The following is a 13687-nucleotide window of genomic DNA, read 5'->3' on the forward strand; positions in this document are numbered from 1 at the left end:
TAAACATAACCATCTGCGTACCCCTCCTGAATAATGGCGAACAACGTTGTTGTCAAACAAGCAAATGTCATTTTCACATCACATCTCGTAGTCTAAGCGTTCTGCTGCTGCGGCACCTGTAGGGTAGAATCGCAAATTAGCGGACAGTTGGACCCGTAAGCGACTGAAATAAATTCTCCATTTGGTAATAACTAGGTATCGTCACCATACTGGACGAGGTTGACACAGATGAGTTGTTACGTTACACTTAGTCCTACTAAGAGTGCACGCGGCTGCTCTCTGATATCGGGTTGATGATAATGTAACTGCTGCTATCGTTGTTGTTGCGAGCGAATTTGCATCGTCATTTGCATAACTTTGAACAGCTTCGCTTCTGGCTGCTCTGGTGTCTGGTTGCTGTCGTTCTCCGTTGTTGACTCTGATTAGGGTTTGATGTCTTTGATGGTTTCATCAGCTGCCAACTCAGCCAACCGCTGATAGAGAATTAATTGATTCGAATTTACGACAACTCTGTTGAAGTTTCGGGATTTACATTTAAAAAGATAATTATTAATAATTCATCTTTTTGTTTAAAACTTATTTTCTACATCCTGTTATAAAAAAATATTTATTTTTGTTTAAGGAGACATTTACATGATCTGAACCAGTTAAACACTGAACAGAAATACTTTACGACTTGTTTACAATTTTGATTACAAAAGTGTATTTTAAACACAGTAGGCGGTCATCAGCATACTTTCTCATCTTTGAACGATCAGTAACCCAATTTCTATATTTCTTTTTATGGAGACTCCTTGAAAAACAGTTCCCAGAACGCATTCGTGCTTAAGAGAATAACTGCACTTTCTAGAGTGAAATGTGAAAGGAACCCTGGAAAGAATGCACCAGGACAGGACACAACGAACGGTAACATTCTCTGCGCAGTGCAGCGTCTTTCACTTATTTACTTACTTATGTTGGATACTTGGTGAAGGGAAAACTTGTCCCGTTTACAGTTATTTACCTTTGCGTTTGATCAGCCTCCTCCAAGAGCGCGTGTGTGCCATTATACGATCATCATCTTCATCTCTTTTTTTTTGTAGGCAAACTGGGGCCAGCGGGAAAATTGACCGTTGAACAGAACCGGCTTTCCAATCACCCAACAACCAACAACCAACAAACGAACGACGGACGACCGCAATCACGGTCAACGAAACCAGGAATGGGATCAAACTACTTACTTCAGTCTTCAGCTGAGATGATTCTCTTTAGTGGGTTTAACCACCTACAGTAAGACATACACGGTATACACGCTAACAAAGAATGTATCGTTTAACAGATTTGTTCCCATTTATATTTAGTAACCTATTGAAGCTCAAAGATTTCGTTTAAGATTGACATCGAGACGTTTTGTTGCTTCCCGAACACCTAAATTCAATCAATTGGCTCCGAGATCCAGCCTCCGGTTCTCGTTAGATTGATCGCAACATTTCAGCAGTTACATCATGGAATCTTGTTTATTATTTTTTTTTTTCGTCGAAGGGAGTGACTTGTGGTTTATGGGATACCACTTTGCAGCAAAGTTGGTGCGGCCACATCGAAAAGGGTAAGGGCATCTTCCCGAAGCACAAAACGCCGAAGCCGAAAAGGTTAGCTGCCTCAATTGAATTAATACCAAGTGATCACTGATGGTAAATTGAATGGATGGAATCATACAATATAGAGTGTAGGAGCATCCATTTCGAATGATATTTTGATACAATTGAATCAAGCTATCGATCTGACTGTGTATGTGGATGCTTATTTGGGAAACTTAATTCATTTTAAATATTCAGAATATTTAGAATGAATAAAGAACAATTTGATATAATCAGAAATGATATTTTGTAGTTTTTGCAAAACTCAGACAAAAAATTAATGTACCAGAAATGTCGGAAATATGAACATGAACAACTTATTTTACTTTAGCATTTCTACATGATCAAATTCGGCAAAAAGAGAAGGAATGAGACCTAAATATTTACCAGATATCGAAAGTAATCAAGAAGAAATTTCCAAAATAAGTAGAAGCTTTACCGTAAAATGTGGTAAAAGAGTGGATAATTCATTTTAACCACAACAAATTCTTAAACTTTAGATAACATGGCCAGCCAGAAAGTTCCGAACTTACTCAACAATCAAACCAACACTCTTCTACTGATCACTGAATAGCCCAATTCTCAAACGCCATTTATTGCTACAAACAAGTCCGAACTGACATGGTCGAGAGTTCTAGATTACGGATCTCCAATATTCCTTCTTACCCAAGCCAAAATTGCGATAAATCTCAGTATAAACATTTGCATTTTGTTATTTCGAATCCTACGGCCATAAATGGCATTGCTCCTCGGTGGCGCTTCAAAAATTCACCTGAATTTTGGGTGTATACCTACTTAAGAATTGTTACCAGCTTGGTAGGCGATGACTTTTGTTAATCGCACGTGTTTTTTTTACGTCTGCGGAATTCTATTAAATTATTAATTATTTAAAATATTTGCGAATTAGATAGAAAGGGTTAAAAGTGAAAGCTGTAAGAAAGTGCAGAAGTGTCCACCGAAAGTTTCGATAATTTTTCCCCTCTAAAGTGTTATTTCATAAAAAGATTTGCAAACCGGTAGCTGCAGAAACGGAGTGTTTACACATTGAATTTAAATTTTATTCTCGTGAGGATGTCTTGTCTTGTTAGGGGCGCTTATTGTGACGAGTGTTCGAGAGCGCTATGTGAAAGTTTAGAAGTAATTTTGTTCCTCGAAGATAACATATATAAACTAATTGTTGAAAGCCTTTACCGAATAGAGAGAAATCGGCTCCGATGTGCTTTATTTAGCCCTTATTCGGGCTACGCAAATGTATTCATTCTGCGCTCGGCTTGCTGCGATCAATTTTTTTCCTTCGATTCAGCTGTACCTATCCGAATTTTTTTTTAACTAACACACACACACACACAGGATCTCAATGAAACTTGATGTTTCTTCGAAGATATTCCTTTTTCTTAACTCTAAGCTCTAACTTTCCCGGATATGATGGCTAGCATCTTACAAATGCTAAAACCACCAACCCACAGAAAGTTGACTATGTATGCCGTGACCAGGACTCGATCTCATACCCGCTGGCTTAGAAGACTTGAAGGCTATCCTCTAGTGCGGCTGCGGCTTATGTTAAATAATTCTATATAATATCTGCTATAATCTGCTATAATAATATCTGCTCTTCTGCCGTGATACGCCGAAGTGACGTATATGCCTTTCCCAGCGCACTTCACCAAGAGTGTCTTTCTCCCCCTCTCTACACTCGACCTCTCCAGGACCCGTCACGAAATGTGATCTGTAAACAGTATTTCATGAAAAGTCCCGGAGGAGTGGAAAATGGGGCAAAAAATAGAAACACTGTTATCGGTGAAAACAAAAATAGGCATATACGTCACTTCAGCATATCACGGCAGTTTTGGCGAAAGGCTCATCGACAGCGGATTCACAACTACTTGGGACAGTAGCTATTCAGGCAGTGGAAAGCTGGATGCCCTCCAAGTGCCTGCGCCTAGCCCACCACAAAACCGATATGGTGCTGATCATCAACCTGATCTCACCCCAAACAGGTACCTTTGAAGTTGAACCGTGTGATATCGTGTCCAAATGCGCAATTAAGTACCTAGGGATGATAATCGACGGCAGACTCAGCTTCACGAGTTGGTATGTATTAGGGCGGTAACGGTCACGAGCGTACTCACACGGATGATTTCGAACTCCAGGGTTGTCCCGAAGTAGCGAGAGGAAGATACTTTCAAGCGTGACCAAGTCAATCTTGCGGTATGGAGCGGCGGCCTGAAGGCAGGCCCAGAGAAAACAATGATACCTGCCGAGACCTTGCAGCGTTCAGCGGCTGATGAACCTGCGGGTTATCAGTGGATACCGGACCATCTCGTCCAAAGCCGCCTGCGTAGTGGCGGGCGTCATACCCATCTCGGTTTTGTTAGAGGGGGATGCCTATTGTTACGAGAATAAAAACACGCCCAACGTACGAGCAACAGCTGTGGGACAGCTCAGTTAGAGGAAGGTGTACCCATCGTCTGATCCCCCGTGAAGTGGACTTCCATATGACGCAACTCCTGACTGGTCATGGATGCTTCATGAAGTACCACTACCGGTTTGGACATGTGGCTTCGCCGCATTACCCAGCTTGTGGTGACGAAAAGAAGACACCCGATCACGTGGTGTTTGCCGGTCCGAGGTTTGCGGCGGTACTTGCCATCTGTGGGCCTGGAGCTGGATTCTAATGGCAGCCCGCGAACAGTGTAGGATGACTCCATCGCCGGGGAGCATCTGAGTAGTGCCGCTTCCTACGGGGGGAACTACGGGGATAAGACAATACCTTCCTCGTAGCAGACCTCGTAGGAAGGAGGTAAACCATTGTCGGTCTCGAGTCGGTGTAGCATGTCGACACTGTCGAAAAAAAATCCAAGTCGCAGCTAATGAAGTGTGCCGTGAAACGCGCGAGTCTAGGACAAGCTGCACTCGATCTGGCACATGACGGACAAAAAAGCCGCGAGCCAAAAATCCTAAAGTTGTCAGGCAAAGGGAGTCAAGAATACCGGACAACGGTCGGAGTAGACTGACCCCATCGACGGGGGGCTGTCGAGTAGTGTGCGTCCGATCTCACGGTTTTAAGCTACAAAGATAAAGCAACATCTTCTGCGTAGCGGATGCCGTGGGTACGCTGAGCTCGTGCGTAAGATGATTCACCTTAGGGGAGTATCTGAAGAGTGCGGTTCCCAACAAACGAAGCTGCGGGGATGAGGTTTTACCTTCTTCGCAGTGGAAATCATTACGAAAGGATTATTCCACGATCGAGGAATACCCATGGGTAGAGTGGCTCGTTCAAGTCGGGTCTTCGCCGGGAATCATCCAAGTAGTTGCGTTAAGTCCTCTGCGTGTGCTGTGACAGGCGCGTGTCTAGGATAAACTGCTCTCGATCGGCACACGACGGGCGGAAGAGTGGCAATCCTCGAATCTAGAGGAGAGGTCAGGTCGGGAGTCTTCAGGAGAAGAGGAATGTCTGATCAACTCCGAGTCTTTACGATAAAAGATCGGATCTCTAGTCGCAAGAAGAGAGATCAGGCCTTTGATCAACAAGAGAAGGGATTTAAGTGTTTACCTCGAGTCATTACGAGGAGAGTTCAGATCTCGAGCCGCTAGAGGAGAGATCAAGCCTTGAGTCGTGCAGAGGAGAGGTAGGTACGTCAACCTCGAGTCGATGCGAGGAGGGGTCGAATCTCAAGTCGTAAAAGAAGAGATCAGACTTCGAATCGAAATTCGTCCCTGAGTATCGCCTTGGAGCGCAGGAAGAGACCTCCCACTATTGTAGGATAGTATGTTAAACAGTTCGAGGTGGGAACTAGGTCTGCGGCCCTAGGTGGAGTTTAGGGAGCAGGAGGTATACACGGATTATATCACGAGTCTTCCCATTGTACCCGTGTGGTTACCAAAAAAAAACAAACACAGCAGTGCTGCGATCGGGGATGATAGATCCACCTTCTCGTGGTCCAGAGCGGAAACGTATCTGTTAATCTGGCGATTGCAGATGCACGGCTTAAAGAACTACCACTAAACCCACCAGAGACCGTCGACAGATCCTTGCCAAAGCTGCGCGGAAAAAGCGGTGCATTTGGATACCAGCACTCGGCTGTTAGTGTTGTTAGGGTCCGTCAAGCGTTCGAAGGATCATGTCCCCGAACTGTGCATGTGACCGTAAGAAGTGCGATCGACAACTCGTTTAACATTTTGGGACCTCGTGAAAGTGATGACTACCTACAAGTTCTTGCTGGCTGTACGTGTCCATATGGCAAGCAAACTGGGATTCATCACTTGAGATGTGGTTTGTGAAAAATATTTCAAGGCAGAAAAGCAACATGCAGTAAGATAATCTCCCAACTACGAGGTCAACACTACTGTTCAGGAAGGATGGCTTTGCAAGCAACTAAACGATGGTAATCTCGACAAATAAATGACAATATGTGACAACCCTTGACAATATTCCGGGACAATATCCGAACAGCTGCCAAGTTATCATCAACTCTTTGAAATCGACCCAGTTAATAAGAAATCGTAATGGAAATGGTTATTTAAATCGTTTCTACAGATACTTTTAATCACCATCGTGAATAAGTCTATTGAGCGATTTTACATGATTTATTTACGAAACACTTTGCTCAAAACAAGTTGAAACAGGTAAATGATAATTTCGTAAATATGTTGTCAAAAAGTCGCAAATATGGTAATTGATTTTTAACGATTTAAGCTGTTATTAGAGTGAAGTGATTTTTTGCTTCAATTGACATGGTCCTTTATGTTCTTCCCTCGGCATACTATTCAACTGACGAGTTAGCCTTGTGGTAAAATGACTTAGAGAAGATTCGGATGGCTCGAGTTCGATTCTCGGTCGGTGCGTTTTTAATACTGATGATCCTCCATTTGTCATTATGTGTATATCGTTTCCACTTTTGTAGCTATATGCTATTTTGGTAAGTTTGATTCTGTTGTTCCTGTGAAATACCTTCTCAAAGCTGGTTAGAGCATCTATCTTAGTCACAACAAGCAATGAAAACTTTTTTGATATTGTCTGAAACTTTCAGACTTTTTTGTGTTCCATCAGACTATGTCCGCAATCAGTAAAAAAGGTTATCATCTTAGAATTGCTCCAAAAAAATTCAGAATTTTCCGCTATTTTTTTCTTTATCTACCAGACATAAATAGTTGGCAACTATGAAGAATATCACGATGGGTGAATAAAGTGATTAGCAATGTTGCACACTAGGCAAGAATTTTACTACTTTTCGTTCATTAATAGTTCTTTTGAAGAATTCATTAGGAGAAATTCAGCAACGACTCGATTTCTTATAGAATAGCGACCTCCACATTTCCACATTTACTCTAGTCATTCGAATTGACAACAGTTTTGGATGCTTAAAATGGAGCGATTAAAAATATTCAAGGTTTTTTACGCGATTCCCAACCAGAAAAAATAAAAAAAAATTCTCGAAAAAAAATATAAGGTTTTTTATGCAACACCCGACCAGAAAAAAAATTGAAAAAAGATGTTTCCCAAACAATTTTCTAGTTCAAAATTTGTGAGTGATTAAAACAATTCAAAGTTTTTCACGCGACCCCCGACCAGAAAAAATCGAAAAAAAAGATTATTTTTCGCAAAGTTTGTAGTTCTAAATTTTTTGTGATTCAAAAAATTCAGGGTTTTTTACACGACCCCAGTCCAGAAAAAATCGAAAGAAAAACGATTTCCAGAAAAATTTTCAAGTTTGAAATTTTGATTGATTTAAAAAAAAATCAAGGTTTTTCACGCGACCCCCGACCAGAAAAAATCGAAAAAATATTTTTCTCCAGAAAAATTTTCAAATTCTAAATTATCAGTGATTCATGAAATTCCAGGTTTTATGCGGGGGCAGTTGAAGTTGGCTACCCACAGATACTGAATGTTTATAACCGTATCAAAGTCAAACTCTAACTTCAACGGAAATGATCACAAAGCACAGTATTTCCCATCCAAAAACTTAAGAAGACCGTGCAGAGTCCGAAAAACTATCGTTCCAACTTTATATTAGAAAGGTTTCTTACGCTTAGGCTATTTTTTAAGGACAGACTGGAGTTCTTAATACTCCGTACTAGTCGTGACGTAATTTTTAGTAACAGCGGAAAGATGATCGTGATTTCCAGGCCTTGATTTGATAGTGTATTTGTCAACATCTCACTGAAAAAGCTAACTCCTACTCACCATCGACTCATCAAAATAACATTTGTGCGGAAGTGTCAAATTTCTAATCTCGACATTCTTTCAGAACGTGCTTAGCACTAACTCACCACCTTTATGTGAATCATACCTAAGTAGCTTGCCGAATCGTGACTTCAACCTTCCTCTGTCGAATTTCACATCCAACGGCGGCTTCGGGAAGCTGTTTACGTTAGATGATTTAGAAAAACCTGGACCAGATGGCATCCCTCCAATCCTGGTTAAGAAATACGCCGATTCGTAATCCGTGCCAATTTCGATTATTTTTTACCGAGGGATTTCGATTCTTAGCTGTTTGTCTCATGACGTACGTTTCAAAGTTGGTTACCAGGCTTGAAAAACATCAACAAGTCGATGTATGTTATGTAGACTTGAGCAAGGCTTTTGGTAGAGCACCGCACAAATTTGTCATCGAAAAATTGCATCGGATAGGACTACCTGATTGGCTTTGCAAATGGATCAACTCTTATCTTGTAGACCGGACTGCTTATTTACCTACGGCTGAACAACGTGTACTCGACACCTTTTCGAATCATTTCTGGAGTTCCACAAGGAAGTCATTTGGGACCTTTGATGTTCGTTCTTTTTGTCAACGATCTATGCGCTATTATTGAATCGGAGAAGCTGTTGTACGGCGATGATCTCAAAATTTTTCGTACCATAGCTTCACTAGTTGACTGTGGTGCTCTCCAAAAAGACATCGATTCAATTCTAACGTGGTGTCATCAGAATGGTATAGCTCCTAAAATTTCCAAATGTAGTGTCATATCTTTCACTCGTAAACGTCAACCTTTGAACTTGGAGTACAAAATGTCACCGACTACCTTAAGCCGCAACTCCATCGTCAAGGACCTTGGCATAATTTTGGACAACAATTTCACTTTCTTGCAGCGTATCTCGACTAAAACTGCTAAGGGATTTGCGGTTCTTGTTACTCCAGACTTCCCGAAAAAAAAGACTTGTTAACTAGCAAGATGAGTTCAACAACAAGCACTCCTCACAAATCATATTCCGGCAAATTTTGTTTAGGCATGGGTATTAGAGTGCCCCAAATGACCCGACTTTTGAAAAAGTTATGCGCTGCAGGCTAAAATTGATCCTTGGCGTAATACAAGATCTCATGCAAAATTTGGGCGAGATCGGATCACGGGAAGGGATCGCTCAACGAGCCTGAAGTTTGTATGTGATTTTGAGACATTTGTTCATTGGAAACATGAAAAACCAGTTTTTCATCAATAACTTTGGTTTCCGTCTGCCGGTTTCTTTCAAAAGCGGGTTTTCTTAAAGCCTAAATTATGAAAAATATTTCATCCGAAGACTACATTTCGATAAGAGTTAAGATAAAAAAGTGATTAGGCTTCAAAAATGGGCTAACTTTTTTAACGGTGGTATTCAGCACTGTTAATGAGGCGTCAATATGTTCGACAGCCTCGACTCATTAACAGTGATGAATACCATCCTTAAAAAAGTTAGCCCATTTTTGAAGCTTAATAACTTTCTTATCATAACTCTAATTGGAATGTAGTCTTCGAATGAAATATGTTTCATAATTTAAGCTTTAAGAAAACCCGTTTTTGAAAGAAATCGGGACGGGAATCAAAGTTATTGATGAAAAACTGGTTTTTCATGTTTCTTCCGAACAAAATGTCTAAAAATCCCATACAAACTTCAGGCTCATTGAGCGACCCCTTCCCGTGATCCGATCTCGCCCAAATTTGGCATGAGATCTTGTACTTGGACTAGGACCAATTCCAGCCTGCAGCGCATAACATTTAACAGGTTTTGAATTTCCCATACAAATTTGGGGCAGTTTAATGGGTATCCTAACTCATATTCGAAAAATGGACAAAACAAGTTAATTTGTAAGATTTATTTTTGTGTAAACCAATATTTTAAAAGAACAAACAATTTCCGATATCGTCACCAATCTGGATTCCTTATTATATCCCCAACGACGAGCTCAAAAATCAATTATTTACATACCATTAGGTAAACACAAAACCAAAATCACTAATCTCGCAAAAGCCACAAATTTGTCTCCTGTGGTCTTCTGCTTCGCTTCGAATCACACCAACCAGACATGGAAAATGAAAACAGTTTGCCTGACACTAGTTTAACCAGCTTTTCACTTTCGTTCAAAACAACATCAAATCTGGCCTAAGCCCAGGCAGGCACGGTCGATGCCATAAGGGACAAGGCGCTTGGCGCTCTTAAATGGAAAATTGACCACCAAAACCACACAAATGAGAGTGGAAATTAGTTTCATCCTTTCCGGACTTCTTCCACGGTTTGTTACCCAGACTCAGGAGGAGAAAAGAGACGGTTGTCGAGAGAGTGACAATCATACTTATATCGGTCTAGTGATTGGAATCTTCGGTACGGTCCAAAACTATTGGTATCACATGGTAGATATCTGCACCGCATCTCGGAAACCGGTGTTGGCCTGCACCAAACAAGGTCGTAAAACATTTCTTCCGAAAAACCACACGATATCACACCGTACGCCATCATCATCATCATCATCATCATGATCGCTACTACTATTAGGGGTACAGTCGTCGTCACATCCGACTTGACTTCAGCTGTCAGTACCCGCCATGTGGTTGGTTGAATGCACTTTCTAACCTAGAAATTTCGTCCCGAAGCTCGAACTGGATGATGAACTGAATTCGGTCATCAATAAATAGTCCGTTCCATGTGGCCGGAAGAAAAAGCCGTTGCTGTCATTCCAAGCTTCGGTCGGAGCCTACTAGATCCAAATGAAGTCGACTGGCCTGGCTGGCTGGAAGTCAGGAAATGTCACCTGGGACATTTGTCAATTGCATGGGAAACAACTTTTCTTGATTGAATTTTCCTGACTGTGTACCTCTGCAATGTTTTCCGCTTGGATTTATACTCCAAGCAATGATGATAATATTAAATTCATGTTAGACAAATCAAGATTATGGCTACCCTTACCTTTTAATTGCTGTCGTTAGTTGCCATCCGTTGAAACTCTGCTTGTAAAGTTAAGCGAGCTCCGTATGAATTTCTGAAATAAGAAAAGAAAAAATATTTGGTTAGTTTATTGTGACTTACATCAATTTCTTGCGAGTTAAAATTAATCAAATTAAGAGATCTCATATCCTGCACGTAATTGCTTCATTTCGTTGCAAGAACCCATCATTCATATTTTTCTTCAGGCAAATCAGTAGCACAGTAGGCGATTCGTAGAAGTTCAAATTCTCCCCGCCTACCGTGATTGAGATGATGACCCGGTCATCAGAAAAACAAACACAGTTTGCTTGTAGGATCCACTGAGAAAAATGTTTTGCTTAACTCAAAAGTCAAAATAGTAGGTAAATAGTAGGCCGCGCCGCCGGCACAGCGAGATTTTATCACACCTAATCGGACCTGTGTGAATCACTTTCATTATTATTTTAGACGACGGTTAACAAGCAACAATCTTGGTGGGCTCCTCCCTCTGGCTGATTTGACAAATGCCGTGGTCGCTGCAGGCTATGGCATAATAGAGGTAGATTTTTGGCTGTAGGCGAGTAGATAGATAAAAAACACCGGGAGAAAAAGGCATTCCGAAAGAAATGCCACTTTTCCGTCTGATTCGTCTGCGAGTCTGTCTGTCTGCAATAGTCAAGACGATCACAGCAAAATAAACGAAAAAACCTAGGCCGCTTAGCTTTGACAAATCGCTCATTATGGTTATGATTGTAATTTTACATTTTTTCGGTTGTCTTTTGTGAAGTTTGTTTTTATTAGTGGCAGCGGATGCTGTAGAAAATATGCTGTTTATCATAGCTGTTAGGTAATTGAGCCGGCGCGATATGTCAGGATGAGTTGATGTAAACGGAATGAAAATGACGCCACTACTGCTGGGTTATATGACACAGGTTTTAACTATCAACTTGTGCAAGCTTTTCTGTTTATAGGGTGCATAAATCTTGGTGATTGCAGCGAAGATTTGTATCGTTATGACCTTGATCTAAATTTATATTTTTGGATCTTGAATGGTTTGTAAAACACAAAACAGTAAAAGTGAACCAAATCATTCAGTAAATTCGTATTTACTTAAATGCATGCCTTTAAAATTCCTTATTCCCTTAATAAAATATTCCAAAGCAAACTGCAATAATTCGAATGTTTCAATAAAATTTTAAAATTAGAGTTGTATACAAGTATGTATTCAATTCAGGATATCAAACAAGCTGATTAAGCTTAAACGTGTTAAGTACGTTCCTTTTCGAAATGTTCCTCTATTTTCTTAAACATGAGGTCGTATGATTCAAAATTCATGGCATGCTCGGCGAGATGAAATATTTCAACAGATATGAAAAAAAAATTCTCTTAAAGTTCATCTCACCGAGCATGCCATGAAATATTGAATCAAATAAAAATAGAATCAAATGAAGTAATTTTTAAAGTTATAAAACAAACAGTGCTGGTTTACTTTTTAATGTTTATTTGGGTTTTAAAGATTTCAAACTTTTGTTTCAAGTTACAATGCATATGAGGCCCCTGGAGCCAAAGGGGTATAAGTGCATAAAAGCAAATGAAGCTAATAAGCTTTAAAGTTGTTGTGTTTGTTAATTTTTCATACATTTTTTTAAATTTTATATTTTTCTTCGTAACGTAAAAGTATATACACAAATTCGAAATAATGTATGTATGTATGTATGTATAGTTCCCCCATCGGTAGCAAGGTCCAGCCTATGTCTGTGTGGCTTGGCCTTTCGAATTGACTTCTAGGGCTTCCACGGCCGATGGTTCGTCGAGAGAAAGCATCCAACCCTCAGAAACCTACAATGGTTGGCACTCCACTCCGCTTGCATAATTGCTTTAGGTTATCCCCAGATGCCTTCTCTCTGGTAAATGAAATACAGTATAAATATAATACGATTGTGGATATAATACGATTGAAAAACAATTCATAATAAAATATAACCATACAACAAGATATGTAAACAAATATAAAAAATATGATATATATAATGATAGAATGAAAATAGTTTTATGTGAATACTACAATGCAACACGATAATTAAATTATTGATTATAATACATTAGAATGGTCCATTTAAATATAATATAATCCGATTCAATATAACAACACATTACATCAGAATAATGAAATGTCTACAAAACGATGAATTGATCAAATAACAAATAATGATAGATAATTTGATTCTATGATAATATTCGTAAATGTTATTCCTGCAATTCAAATAAAATAAATAAATTCTGTGTACGCCTGCGGAGTTCGCTGAATTAAGCTACAAATAAGTGTAATTACATAATGGTTAGCGAATGAAGTAAAATGTATCAAATTTAATTGAAATTTGATTAATATTTCGCACCTGAAGAATATTCCATAAGAAGATGAGAAGAACTAAGTGAAAAAGTCTAAATTAAACAGTTTAATATAATGTTATTAAATTTATTAAAAAAAATTCAGTTAATAATATTTTACCGTCCAATGAGTTTTATATAATGGTGATATTTGAAAAATGCTTACAATGAGTCCAGTTTCTTGAAAAAGGGTTAATTATTATTGACATAGCTTGATGAGAACATTTATTCGATATGAAACCCCTGCAATTCATCATTAAAACATAAAGGAATAAGTGTTTTTCTTACTCTCTGAAATGTAAAGAAAAAAATATTATGCTTAATTGTTTTAACTGAAAATTATAACCCAGAAAGCAATATCAAATTGACTGAGAAAGTATAAAAACAATAATCAATCGCAATAAAATAATAAACGTCCTGCGTACTATAATGATTTGACTATGAATACCCAGGAGTACAATAAAGGGTTTATAAATACAATAACTAATAGTAACATTTTGTAAATAATCCGATTGTTGATACTTTTAAA

General features: G+C 39.3%; 1 long non-coding RNA gene across 1 annotated transcript in view; it reads right to left on the reverse strand.

Moving 5' to 3' along the window:
- Positions 1-10769: 10769 nt before the first annotated feature.
- LOC129748239 (uncharacterized) overlaps positions 10770-13687 on the reverse strand; it is a 95910-nt gene continuing 92992 nt past the window's right edge. Inside the window, exon 3 of the long non-coding RNA XR_008737693.1 lies at positions 10770-10846. This is a non-coding gene — a long non-coding RNA (uncharacterized LOC129748239). The remainder of the gene's footprint in view (positions 10847-13687) is intronic.

The sequence above is a fragment of the Uranotaenia lowii genome, chromosome 2 (genome assembly GCF_029784155.1).
Source record: "Uranotaenia lowii strain MFRU-FL chromosome 2, ASM2978415v1, whole genome shotgun sequence".
In the NCBI taxonomy this organism is placed as follows: domain Eukaryota; kingdom Metazoa; phylum Arthropoda; class Insecta; order Diptera; family Culicidae; genus Uranotaenia; species Uranotaenia lowii.